The sequence below is a fragment of the Aythya fuligula genome, chromosome 5, assembly GCF_009819795.1.
Source record: "Aythya fuligula isolate bAytFul2 chromosome 5, bAytFul2.pri, whole genome shotgun sequence".
Classification (NCBI taxonomy): domain Eukaryota; kingdom Metazoa; phylum Chordata; class Aves; order Anseriformes; family Anatidae; genus Aythya; species Aythya fuligula.
The window spans coordinates 9,512,044-9,525,619 of NC_045563.1; the positions used below are offsets into that span (position 1 = coordinate 9,512,044).

At 43.5% G+C, this 13,576-nt stretch overlaps 1 pseudogene; it reads left to right on the forward strand.

Annotated features, from left to right (window-relative positions):
- The first annotated feature begins 1,611 nt into the window (after nt 1-1,611).
- LOC116489467 lies at nt 1,612-12,821 on the forward strand (annotated as a pseudogene).
- The last annotated feature ends 755 nt before the right edge of the window (nt 12,822-13,576 follow it).

Sequence of the window (13,576 nt, forward strand, 5' to 3'; positions counted from 1 at the left end):
TAATGAGTGTGTATCACTGCTACATATGATTTGCTTTTAAGCAGGTAGGTAGGGCTGTGACTCAACACAAGCCGTTAAATTATGAACAGAAGGAGAGCTATCCAATTTTCTGCCTTGCTAAGGAAATGAATAGTTTTAATGATAGCTGAAGACTTTGAGTTTGCCCTTCCTTTTGTAATCTTCCTCAATTGATTCCTTTAAGTATAGTAAATCTAATTCTCTACTCCATACCATCAATGTTGTGCTGTTTTAATTCCACAGATGTTTTTGGAGAAGCTGGATTTCATTTTAGTGCAGCGGCAGGAAAAATGAAGTGCATTGTTCAAAAGCTCCTCTTGCAGTGAGATGAGTGAAACACACCATTTTACAGTCCTTCCACTCCATTGCAGGAGTGCCTTCTGCAAGAGAAACATAGGTTAGGGGCCCTTTCACCATCTATGCTGCAACCACTGTTGCTTCCTCAGTTCCAGGTTGAGGTTTTTCTCAGGATTGTTTTCACCAGTGCTTAGAGAAGAGTATATGAAAGGTATAAATAAAAAGAGAATGGGACCCACAGGTCGCTATGAGAGCAAAAACTACGCTCATCATCAGGAGAATCTGTCACCCACCCCAGCTGTGTGCATATAGAACTGCAAAAAAAAAAAAAAAATCCTAATCTTACTGACGATACAGATTATAGTCACTATAAAATCTCATCCTTAAAACAAAGTGCTGTGTTCAAATGCATGTTTAACAAGGAGGCCTGCAGTATAGATTTTAGACAAGAATCAGTTTGTGCAGCTAGAATAATAAGAGTAAAAAATATAGTGAGTTCTGTTTGTCCTATATATACAGTTTCTGCACCGCTGAGTCATTTCACCATTTTGTTGAGATATAATTCAAATACATATATATATACACATGGACTTCTTGTGAAGATGGCTTTTTGCTATAGCAAATTCACCGTATGTTCTGTACCTTCAAGAGAAGAGTTAAAAAAATGTATGAATTAAGGATACTTTCAATATGTAGTGAATGTCTTCTGAATACCTTTTATCTAGTTCTGATTAAAACCATTTCACCACCAAGACAACTTGATGGATTTATGGCTTATTGACTGCCCTGTTACTATGTAACATCCTTAATTGGCTCTCTCCCTGCTTTAATGTTTGGTGTTTGATTCTGCTAAATCTTTAAAATATGTTTTTGACTACATCATCCACTAAGTCTGTAAAATAAACACTACTCAAATGCTTTTTTTTTTTTTTTTTTTCATTTTTAATAAGTTCTGTTTAACAAATAAATGCAGTGGGGAGAAGGGAGAATGCATTAAATATTCATAAAGGCCAATACGATATAGTCAATAGATAGGGCATGTTAAGCTAAGAGCTTGTCTTACAAGGTATTCAAGTCTGGATTCTCAGGTGGGACAATCTACATGTATATGGATCATGCCTTCATTTTCCTCTCTCCCTATTCTGGCAGAGGCACAGGCAGCAGAATGAGGGAGGATTCCTCCCTTTTTGTTCTATCTCTTGTTTTGTATATCTATGTATTGTTGTTTAGGAGAAGCAACTACTTTCTAAAAACTTCTGTCCTTAGCGTGGTATGGCAGAGACCACAGGTACGGCCATGGCCAAGGATATGGCAGAGACTATGGATATGGACAGATATGTGTGGTATGCAACAGCCATAAAATAAGCCTCTTAAGTAGAAAACTAACATGCATGGATTTAGATGTTGAAAATCTCATGAGAGTTGTGCAAGAACCCGTGTGTTCCTCTGACTGCTGTCTCTGCTAGCATCTGGTTTAAGTGGGATGCAGGAGGATTGAGTCACCCAGTATCCTGCTCTCGCTGGGAGAGTTAATACAGCACATCTTGCTCCCTTTAAGACTCTCAGGGACAGCATGAACCTCAGCTGTTCACCAGGACAAAGGCATTTGCTTCTCCAGATAGGGGCCAGGAGAATTAGCTTGTTTACACACAAAACAAACAAACAAACAAACAAACAAACAAAAAACCAGATGTCTCGAGCCCAGCTCCTCCATCAAATCATGTGGTTCAAACCTATACAATTAGCCACATATTTCTGACAGATCCTTCTGGGTAGCCCAGAGACAAAGGGAATGATCCAAGCAGGCTGTGGGTCTCCTACGGTGCTTTCAGTATTCAGGAGATGGTGGTGGCATGACTGAGCCCTTCATGTGGCACAGACCTTGGATGGGCCAGTGGTTGTCCTCACCCCACCTGCCTGATGCCTTCACACTGACCTTGTGTGGAAAAAGGGGAAAAGACAGTAGTTGTGTCTTATTTTATTGCCTGGAGACACGAGTGAAATCCTGACGGGAGGTAAAGGTGTTCCTCTCTGTGCTCTGAAGGCAATGGCCTCTGGCGAGGTATGCTAGAGGGATTTCCCTTTAGCTGCTTGTTTTAATCTGTTTGAGTTAAAAGGACCTAATCTAGGGAGACTTTCTTGTCCAGACAAACAAGAGGTTTGCTATTGCTAATATATTTGTGGTGATTTCTGGGAATCCCATAGAAAAAAAAATAAGTCTCAGAGCAAACATTCTCTGGAGCTAGGTGTCTGCATGGCTTTGTGCCTTTTGAAAGCCTGCTTTTTCTGTAGGACGAAATGTCAGTTAAAGCCATTCCTATAACATGTCGCTAGAGGGACATGAAAACATGGAATAGATTAGCTCTTGTTGTTCTTAGTTATTGCTCTTTAATGTGGAAAAATACAACAGGGATGATTTAGGGCTTTCCCTTCTCTGACTGAATGAAAGAGCTTTAAAACATGATCTTTGAACTGCTTGATGCTTGTACAAAACAAAACAAAACAAAACAAAAACCACTAGTGCTGAAGATATTTTAGCAGTAAAGTGGTACACCAGCAAGTTTTCAAGCATGAGATACAACGAAATAATGCCTTTTACTTTTTTTTTTTTTTTTTTTTTTTTGGAAATTAACTTCCTAATATCAGGTATTTATTTTAATCTCGCATACACACAATCACATGTTAATTTTTATAGGGCACATAAATGGCGTTAGGCCTATTTCCAGGCCAGAGTATGAGCTCTAGCTGTGAAGCACTCAGCACCACCTCTGGGTTGTGTTTGGCAGCCGTGTGGGAAGCTGCTTTCCCATGGGTTGCCACAGAAGTGCCGGAGTACACAGCTGGGAGGCAGCAATGAAATCGCTCCTCAGCAGAGCCCGGTGCTCAGGGAGCAGCTCTCCTCCACCCTTTACAGCATTAAGCCGCCGAGGCCAGCTTCAACCCTCCTATGGTTCACAGCAGGTCAGAAAAAGACCATCCTGGTACTGGCCAGAGCTGGGAGGTGGCAGCAGCCACAGCTGTCCCCATGGGGCCTGCTGCCTCCCAGCCAAGGCCTGCTCCAACTGCCTGCAGGATGTCTGCTGTGCCTGGTGGGACACCAAGGGGTTCCTGGGCCACCAGCCAGGGCCCAGGCTTGTTGACACACAATAAGCAAATGTGCCATAACTCCTTAAAACCCATTTTTGTGAAATCCATCAAGATAGCACAACTGAGATACAGCAGCTCTAGGCCAGCCTGGTTCCTAGAAGGCTCAAGCTGTGTTTTGGCCCCGTCTATCTCAGAGACATGGGATTTGCAGCTGATTTGCATCAGCACCTCTGCCTCTCTTCCAAGTCTCCATCCTGGCCTTGGCTGCCTTTAGCTGTGTGCAACTCTCCCCTCACACCACAGTTCCGCTCAAACTCCTTCTCTCGGGGCAAACAACCATGCAGTGAAGACCTTTGGTGCCCAAAAGCAATGAAAACTTTTGTCCATTTCTGCAACGTGGTCTTCCTGTAGGGACAGTGTGCTGGTGGCACCTATGTTCCAGGTCCCCCCTGGCACCACATCGGGATGTAATTTTACTTACACACCATTTGTCCAAAGCAACTGCGAGGGTGCTCAATGTTGTTTTCTCTTCCAAACAACCCGTTGGGTGGCTTTTGTTTTGGATGAAGTAATTAAGGAGAGGAAGCTGAGCCCTTTCCCTTCATGCCTTTGTTTTGCCTGTGTATCAAATTGCAGGTGCGGGGGTCATTGTGCGAACGTGTCAAACACATTCGAGTGGTGGCAATAAATAGCTCCAGAAGAGGATTTGTATTACTGCTGCTTCAGTGGAAAAGCAGAGGCCAACCATTTTTTTTCCTTTTTTTTTTTTTTTTTTCTGTTTTGTTTGTATTTTATTTTATTTGTAAAGAATGTAAAGACTCAGGAGAGCGTTTAGGTTTAGTTTGTCCCTCATTAACTCTTGAAGAGTTACACATGCAGCATGATTAGTTACATGTTGTACCTGTCACTGCCTCTGCCCTTTGTTCAGCCTAACTAAAATATAGTTGTGCCTCATTTCAGTAATAGACCTGACCTAGATTAAAATGTGCAAATTCTTACAGAAAGTGCAATAATTGCAATTGATTTACTCTTCTGTGGGGAAATAATGTCTGTCTCAAACAATAACATCAGCTTTTTCTTAATTGCATTACATTAATATCATATTAATCTGCATTCGTATCCACATACAAAGCCGTGAAGCACATTTGGCTTTTTTTTTTTCTTTGTACTTTTTGTTGTTGGTAGTGGTGGTAGCTGTTTTTTTTGTTTGTTTGTTTTTGTTTTTGTTTTTTTCCCTACCCTAGTGACACATACAACTCCCAAAATGTGATACCAAGTCTAGAAATCCCTTGTTAGGCCATTTCATAGAGGAAAGACAAAAGAGACAAAAAATAAAACACTGACCAGAATCAAGAAAGACATACCTCACCTACTGCAGCCCATAGCTCCCACATTTATTTTAGTTGTTGACCGGACTTTCATATTACTCACTCAGAGCATCTGCTTTCAACAAATGTCATTTACGCTCATATGTGACCTCTTGGCTACCTACACTTAAGTCCACCTGTCCAGATGGCATTCTGCCTGCTCATGAATTTGGTCCAACTACTAGGGCATGGGAGAAAACAGTCTCTGTGGCCCAGTAAATGCCATTTCATTGCAGAATGTGTAGTGCACATGGCTCTTGGGTCCTGTCCCAACACCTGACCATTTCTGCACTGAAATCAGAAATGGAGAGGAAACCCTAGAGCCAGCACTGCCAAATTTGCCATGGGTGGCAGGGTCTGGGACCACCTGATTTCCAGATGACACTAGCCCCAGACAGCTGGTTGGGGTGTCTGACAGGACACAATGACAGTTGTGATTTGGCCATAAACACAGCCCTGGCACTGAGCAAGGGAGAAGCCCTGGCACAACAGCCTATGGCACCATCCCCATAGCAAGAGCTGCTGTGGCTTGGAGAAGTCGCCACAAAGCTGAAACCAACCCCTGTCATCAGGCCAGACCCATGGATGAAATCAGTTATTTTTCTCTGTCCCGAGATTAACCTATGCAATGTGGAAGAGTCATGAGACAGTTTTCCAGCATGGCTTCCTTCAAAATAGAAATACCTCAAGAGAGTTGCTTGATTGCTTTCTTTTTGTTGCTGTTTTTGTTTCTTTGTTTGTTTGTTTGTTTTGAGGGAACAGAATTTCAGTTCAGAGGCAAAAAACTCAAAGTGCTTGATGTCAAAACATCAAAAATTTTACAGTGTAGTATTTGGCATAAAGGTTTTTGAGGGTTGGTTGGGTTTGCTTTTTTTCTTTTGCTTCATTTTCACTATGAGATGGTGTTTGAAAGGCAGGTTTTGTTTTTCAATTTTTAGGTATTTGGACACATTTGCTTGCTTGGAATGCAACCTACTGAGCTCTCCAAACTATTTAATTTTTGCAAAATGTATACCTGTTCTGTTTCAAACTGGAAAAGTCAAAATCACAATATTTCACATGAGGTGGGAAGCTCATTCCTGCTTTGCTTTGGCTGCATTCAGAACATCATGGGGAAAAATTTCCAAGAAGGTTTTTTATAACCTATTGAATATGGAAACATTTCCATGTTTCCTGAAAGGCTGCAGTGTGGAAACAAACAGGGAAACAAAACATTTCCATGTTTTTTGATAACTGAAAAAACAGGTGCCAGAGATCCCAGACCCATGAATTATGAAAGGAAAATGGGGAATTAAACTACATTTCATCATATAACAGTTAAGGAGGCAGTCAGATGAAATTGCCCAAAAAGCAGAGTTAGCACAAACATGAAGAAGCACTTTTTCACAGCCAGCACTAATTACCTTGGGGAACCTTTTGACACAGGAGGTTGTGGAGGGCAAAAAATACAAATAGGTTCAAATTGGGATCAAAAAAAATTTGATGGAAGAGGTCTATTGGGGCAATTAAATACAATACTCTAGATACCGCCTCCAGCCTAGGAAGTCCGTAAACTACGGATTGCTGGAAGAATTCCTGTATTTCCCTTGCTTCCTATAGTTTTTTCTCTTTGCTTGCTGATGTTGGAAGAAGAGTATGAGTTTAGAGAAGCTTTTGTCGGACCTTGTCCTCATGTCATCAGCAGGTCAGAGAACATGGACAGCAACTGTTGTATGTTAATGCATTTGGAGAATGGAATAAAAGTCTCCAAAAGGAATAAAATAAAAGAAAAAATCATTTTGGTTTGTATTTCTTTTGAAAGTATTTATGAATTTCAGTCTTCCCCTTTTTACAGCCTCAGTAACATCCAATAGCTGCTGGACACAGAGCAGGGATTCACTGCAAAGACCTCCCTAGGAAAGTGAAAACTGCATAGCAGGAGCAGAGCGGAGAGGAGAGGAGAGGAAACGAGGAAACAAAAACGAAAATTTAAGATGAAGAGAACAGACAGGGCCCTATCTGACAGCTTTTTAATGTTCATCTTAATATTGTGTTTGGCACCCCATTACCATAGTGATTGGCAGTTGATTGACAGGATTACGTAATGGAGCTATCTCTGTCAAGCAAGAGGCATATTTTCAGGGAGAAAACATGACTTTGTTACTCGAGATGGGGCCAATATGCAGTATGCTCAGATCAGAATTTTGAACAGAATTTTCTATTTAAGCAACCAGATATTAGCAACTCCTTCCCAGTGATATGCAAGTGAAAGACAAATAGCCATCAGGACCTCAAGGCTGTCTAGACATCTCATCATCCTCATGGCCATCTGACAGACCCTGAGGCAGCTGCCAGGCTGGCAGCACAGAGCGCCTATTGAGTTATCGAGGTGGCACCCTGAGGCATTGCCACTTTAAATGCAGACCTGAAAGTGTTGCTTTCAGATACGTCTCAGAAGAAAAAATTATAAATATGAGTAGTGGTAATAAAAAACAATACAAGGAGCTGATGACTTTTCTCTTGGATATTTAAAACAGTCTGGTTTTATTAACTGGGGCACATGACCCATCCCTGTTTTCTTTGGAGGGAAGTGAAAAAAAAAAAAGTCAAAAGAAAAGTGAAGTCTTTTGCCATTTTCCCTGCATTTAGCACATAAGTAACAGGGATTTCACTTCTTACTGTTTTGTACTTAGGGCTTACACAATATCCCTTGACTTTTGAGAATGGGGTCTTGCTGTTCCTGATCAGATAATCCCAGGATTTGCTCACACATCAGTGAGATTCACATGGACAGTGGGGGAGCTTTGTTAGATTGGTAAAAACAAACTCAGGGACTGAGCCCATGGACAATATGGCTGGAGCACTCCTGATCATTCCCTGTCCGACAGGAGATGCTCCCTAACCTTCTTTTGATCCTAAAGTGACTTTCAATCTGTGTTCAGCACACAGTGGTGTAAATCAGGCCACCACGGGCATCCAGAAAGTGTTTCTGGACTTCCAACCAACTATGCTTAAGAGCAGGCAGCCAGGATCTCACTCTTACCTGGAAAAACACAGAGCAACATAATGGCCCTTCAGTCCTCTGAAGCAGGATCCCAGATGGCTTGCTGTCCCAAGAGCAGACAGTGTTACAGGGCGGTCATGCCATCCAATTGCTGTTACCACTGGCACCGTCTCAGGTGCCATCAGACATCAACATAACTAGCCTCCTGCTCCCAGCTTCTCTCTGGAGAAGCCATTGTCCCCTGTGACCCCTAATTATACACTAGATTAATCATCAGGTTACTGCAGAGCTAGGGAAGGCTCCACTGCAGAGTATAAGTCATGGAGCCATGCAGTCCAGAGTGCAGACATGAACACGTGTACGGGTGCATCTGCTCTGGGCACAGGAGCATGGCTGAGCTCTGCTAAAGATGATCTTCCTCTGTAACAGCAATGTGCATGAGCTGCAAGATGCACCCTCTGTCTCTTGGCAGCTAAAACAGTGCTTTTGGCTGTTCTCGGTACAAATACCAAGTAATCTGTGTGGCCATTGAGGCCTTTTGTTGTGATACATGGCAGGGAGCTCTCTGGTTTACTTCTGTGTAAATGGGGTTTCCCAGGTTTCCCTCAATGCACCCGTCCTGCTCGTATGGGGCAGCAGCAGCGGTGGGTGCAATTCACAACTCTGGGAACAGGCTAAAAGATGTAGGCAGCTTTTGGGGGCTGGAGTATGGTTGCCCCAAAGAAACACTGAACACAGCGGGGTGGGAAGGGAGGCTCATTTCCCTAGCTAAGAAATTACATTTCTGTAACCTATGACTGAGATTTATATTATCAGCTGGAGATGATAAATCTAACTCTTCTCAGATGACTTCAGAAAGTCCCAGAAACAGCATACAGTTTTTACATCTCCCTTTATTCAGCAGCATTTCTCTGTCCTTCAGTGGAACCTGGAAAAATAGCCCCCTGTAATCAAGGCAAAGACTACCACCAGTGAGAGCTGGGTCTGGCCCTTCACAGAACAGCTCTATAGGTCTATGTGCTCAGAGATCCTTTCTTAGAGTAGCGGTTCTCCTGGCCTACATGCCAGCAAGTGTTTCTTTATAAAGATGCTTCCCTTTGGACTTCCAGCAATGACAACACCTATGTGCATACACATGGACACGCACAAAAGCCACAGAGAAGTCATCCATCTTAGAAAACGTGTTATGCCTTCTAAGCATTTCTAAATCAAAGACTGATAAATAAAACATGGGTTCAGTGTTAAAAGGAAAAAAGAGCCCTTTTAACAGATTAAAGTGTTCACGGTGCCTGACACTGTGAAATAAGAGTGTTGAGCAGCAGGGCAGTTAAGAAAAAGGACTGGTTTTGCTGACAGGTACAAGCTGTTGTGTGTCTTGTAGCAGCCATCGGTAGGAAAAAAAAAAAAAAAAAAAAAAAAAAAAAACCCAAAATCTACTTTCCTGGCAAAACTTTCCCAGAAGGTAGCAAGCTGTAGCCACCTATAACTAAAGTTTTGCCTGTTATGCAGCTAGACATCGAGAGTCAAAGCTCATCTTTCTGCAGAAAGAGGAAGAAAATTAGTTAAGCCCACCAAACATAAATAAGCAAATAAAAGCAGCATCCTTTCTAATTGTTATAATGGTTTATTCCAGCAAACTGGAAGACCTGCTTTTTTTTTTTTTTTTTCTCAGTGATTTGTTTTTTCATCAGTGTCCTGCTGCTTCTAAAAACACAGATATATTGGGTCCTTAAATATATTTCCAATTGCTCCTTGGCATTTGCAGCAGAAGAGATGATAAAGCCCTATGCACTTTCCTTCAGGACATTGCATAGAGAGGCCAGGGCATCTGATGGCTGTATTTCTACAGGTAGGAACATTTCTCCAAATTAAGTAGAAAGGGGTGGGGAAGCACTAAATAAGTTTATTTGGCTGATTAGGAAAGCTGATCGTTAGTTCTAATTTTTCTCTCACTTTCCCTTCTGAGCCTGCTGTACCTTGATGGAGGCGAGATTTACAGTAGAGGTCACTGAAAATCCTTCTGAATATTTTATCAGTTCTGCTTCTTATGGCTTAGTGTACAAAGACAAACCCTTATGTGTGAAGGACACAGAGCTGAGAGCAGGAGGAGGAGGTATAAACCTGTGTCTGCCCTTGCTTTGCTTTCTGACCAGAACACAGAGCACATAAGCTGTGGAAGTGACAAACAGAGAGAGTTTGTGTGCCATTAGGATCACACTTAGTATGAAGTCTTGTCGCTATTAGTAAAAAAGGTCCCAGTCAATGTGAAGGAGAGCCAGATGGTTTTGCTGTCAGGCTGGTAAGGAGCAGTTTCATGACTCCAGATGGCATCCTGTAACCTTTTAGGACTAACTTGACTACTGTTCTCTTGGATTTGAAATGTTGCAGCAAGTAACAAGCCTAGATTACAGCACAAACAAGCTGGGATGCTCTTTCCCTAACCCTGCAGTACAATGTCACCATGCATTGCCCGCTGTGGAAAAGCCATATTGAGAACCATTTGAGAACTGCTTCCACACAGTTATGTAAACCATCTCCAAAATACCCAGGATAGCAAGGCACATGACAGAAAGTGGGTAGGGGGAAAAATTAAAATTAAAATGCTTTATTTATTTGAGACAGCTCAGTTCTATCTTGCTTCAGGAAGTCATTATGCACTTCTATTGTGTGCTGACAATAGTCACCTGCAATCTGATAATGACTTCAATATCTTTCTAAAATGATGGTAAAGTAACAGCCTTAAGGACCAGTTTCAAAGGAGCCCCTTTTTTAACATAATGAGAGACCATGGTGTTTATGCAGGGACTGAGTGGGACTGGAGCTCAGCAAACCAATTGTGGTATCCCCTCTGTGGGACACATACTTAAAAAGTAATAGCTCTGGTGTAACACATCACCCTTTACAGGCCTACTTACAGCTCACATGCACCCTGGGACTTTTCACTTTTTAATACTTTTGTTTGTTTATTTACTCATTTACTGTAGAATTGACAGCCTGTGGAGTGGTAGTTGAGGTCTCTCTACTGGCTATCTGCTGTTGGGTACAGAGCACTTGCTGTTTCTTTGCCCATGTTCTTCAGCCCTGACATGCAGCAAGCACCTCATAGCCTCTGCTGACACTGACAATTAACACCAATTACGGTGGCAGTTTTGTGGGGTGAACATCTGCCCAGTGGGAGCCTGAAAGAGACCAACGCACTTCATACAGGCTAACAGACAGCCATTCGGTAATAATGATTTACTGACCTCAGCTGGACTCTGGCAGATGACCTAGATTTCATTATTTTCCCCTGCAGCCTACCAAACCTAGGACTTCTGAAGAAGTAAATCCCAACCATGAGTTAGGTTATTCCTTCCTTGTTTCAGAAAAGAATAAATAATCATGCACAACACCAGTGTAGCAGGGTACTCTCAGTGCTTTGGGATTGTAGACAATACTAACAAAGAACACTAAAATTATGGTAAAAGCGGTGTTCCTAAGTTGTTATGAAGACATTACGGTGGTTTTCTCTGCCCGGCTCTTAAAGCAACAACTTATTGTGTGTGGTTACTTCTTGGTCAGTCCCAGCTCTCTAGAAGGAAAGGAGCCCATCCAACTCAAGGTGTCAGGGCCCCCAGCCTCATGTCGCTGTGCCCCTGAGCCTGGGCTCAGGGCCCGGTTTCTGGCAGCGGAAGGGGTGCCTGGTCCCGCATCACAGGCTGCCGGGACATCTGTGGTGGCTCCACCTCGTGTCAGTGTCGCCCCTGGCCAGGTGCAGCCTGGGGGGGTTCAGGGCAGTCCCCGCAGCAGGGCTCCAACCCCTCCTGAAGTTGGCTGGCCACTTCACGCAGGACCCTTGTGGCACGAAGGGCTTCAGGGCTCCCTGGCCTGGCCCTCCAGGGCTCCCAGAACAGCAGTCGTATCCAAACCCCTGGGAGTAGTCTCTGAAGATGGTCTGGTTGGAGAGTTCCTGCAAGAGCAGAATGTCCCTTTACTGCCCCATACACCATAGACCTTTAAGGTGGATGATCTGTTGGCTGAGATGTAGGAGATTGAACAGACAAGCTTCCAACAGGCCCCTCAGAGAGCTCCAGGCGTGGCAGCCTTGGCACTGCCTGAAAATGACCCAGGAATTCTTGGCTGCAGCAGATAATGCTGGTGATGTCTCTTCAAATTACAATGAGACTGACTGGTGGCAGGAATTCATCACTGAAGTGACGGATCCACTGTCTGTGTCCCCTGCCAAGTGGCCAGAAGAATGCCTAGAGCAGTCAGAAGAAAAACTGTGGCTTGGGGAATCAGAAGACAAGTCATTGGCAGATAAATGGTATGAGGAATATCAACCTGAGGATGATCTTAAGAAAACTGCTAGTGATTTTCTTTCTAAAGTGGATGATCCAAAACTCAACAGTTCTGAGTTCCTAAAGTTTGTCCACCAGATCGGAGATGGGAGGTGATAAGTTGATCCACAGAGACCAAGATCAGGCAGAGCAATGGGCAGCTGAGTTTATACAGGAGCAGGGGGCATCCAATGCCTGGGTGGATCAATTTATGCAAACTGGGAACATGTCAGCTCTTGATATGGAATTTGAGCAGGCAAAGACTGCTGTGGACTTCTGTGACAAACTCAAGGCAGAATGGGAGAAGATGGCCAAGAGAGATGCAGAGGCTCACCCTGGCTCACTGATTATGAAGACCTCAACTCCTCTTCATATGACAAGAGTTATCAGTTTGAAGAAGATAATCCCATGAGAGATCACCCTGATGCTTTTGAAGAGGGGCAGAAGCGCTTGGCAGAAAGTGACCTCCCCAATGCTGTCTTGTTCTTTGAGGCTGCAGTACAACAGAAGCCAGATCATATGGAGGCCTGGCAATACTTGGGAACCACCCAAGCACAGAATGAACAGGAACTGTTGGCAATCAGTGTTCTCAGACAATGCTTGGAACTGCAGCCTGGGAACCTCACAGAACTTATGGCTTTAGCGGTCAGAGGGAGCTGTGTATTGGCAGGCACTGGAACTCCAGACAGGATTTATCTGCTCTCAATACAACTTGGGCATCAGCTGCATCAACTTAGGTGCCCACCATGAGGCTGTGGAGCACTTCTTAGAGGCTTTGCACATTCAGCAGAAGAGCTGAGCTACACAGGGGCAGCAAGGCGCTATGTCTGACAATATCTGGAGCACTCTTTGCATGGCCCTTTCCTTGCTGGGGCAGAGTGACTTGTACAGGGCAGCTAATGCCCATGATCTTCCCACACTGCTTCAGGCATTTGGCCTCCAGCAGTGACTCTGGGATGGGATCCCCTGTGAGTGCAGGTTTGGCCCAGCCCAGCAGTTACCTTCCCTAGAAAGAAAATGTTTTCTAGGGTTCACACACATCTTTGCTCTGGTAGGGCAGACCAAAAGGTAGCTGTTTCTTGAAGGACCTCCTGCCGAAGTGTGGAACTTCCCCTACCTGTCTGTTGTGGCCTGAGCATCTCTGAGCAGTTCACACTACCATATACATGGCTGACTGACACTGCTAGGCAGATGATTGAAGTGTGAAAACAGAAAGTCTTGCCAGAGTGCATCCGCAGTAGTAAGCCAGCGTGGCTTTCAAACATTACAATACCCATTCTGCAGAGACTACCTGCAGGACATGTCTTGAAGGCTGGTTGCTTTGGTGGGATGGGATTGCCATTTGGTGAAGTATTGAAAATTTCTGGATTTTCAGAAGAAATCCTAGCACTCAGACTTGAGGCAATGCAGTAGGAATAAAAGTCTAAATGTAATCTTCCAGAATACAGCAAAAAAAGGGTCAAGTCTTAATTTTTCACTTGATCATCTGTCGTTGTTTTTCCTTT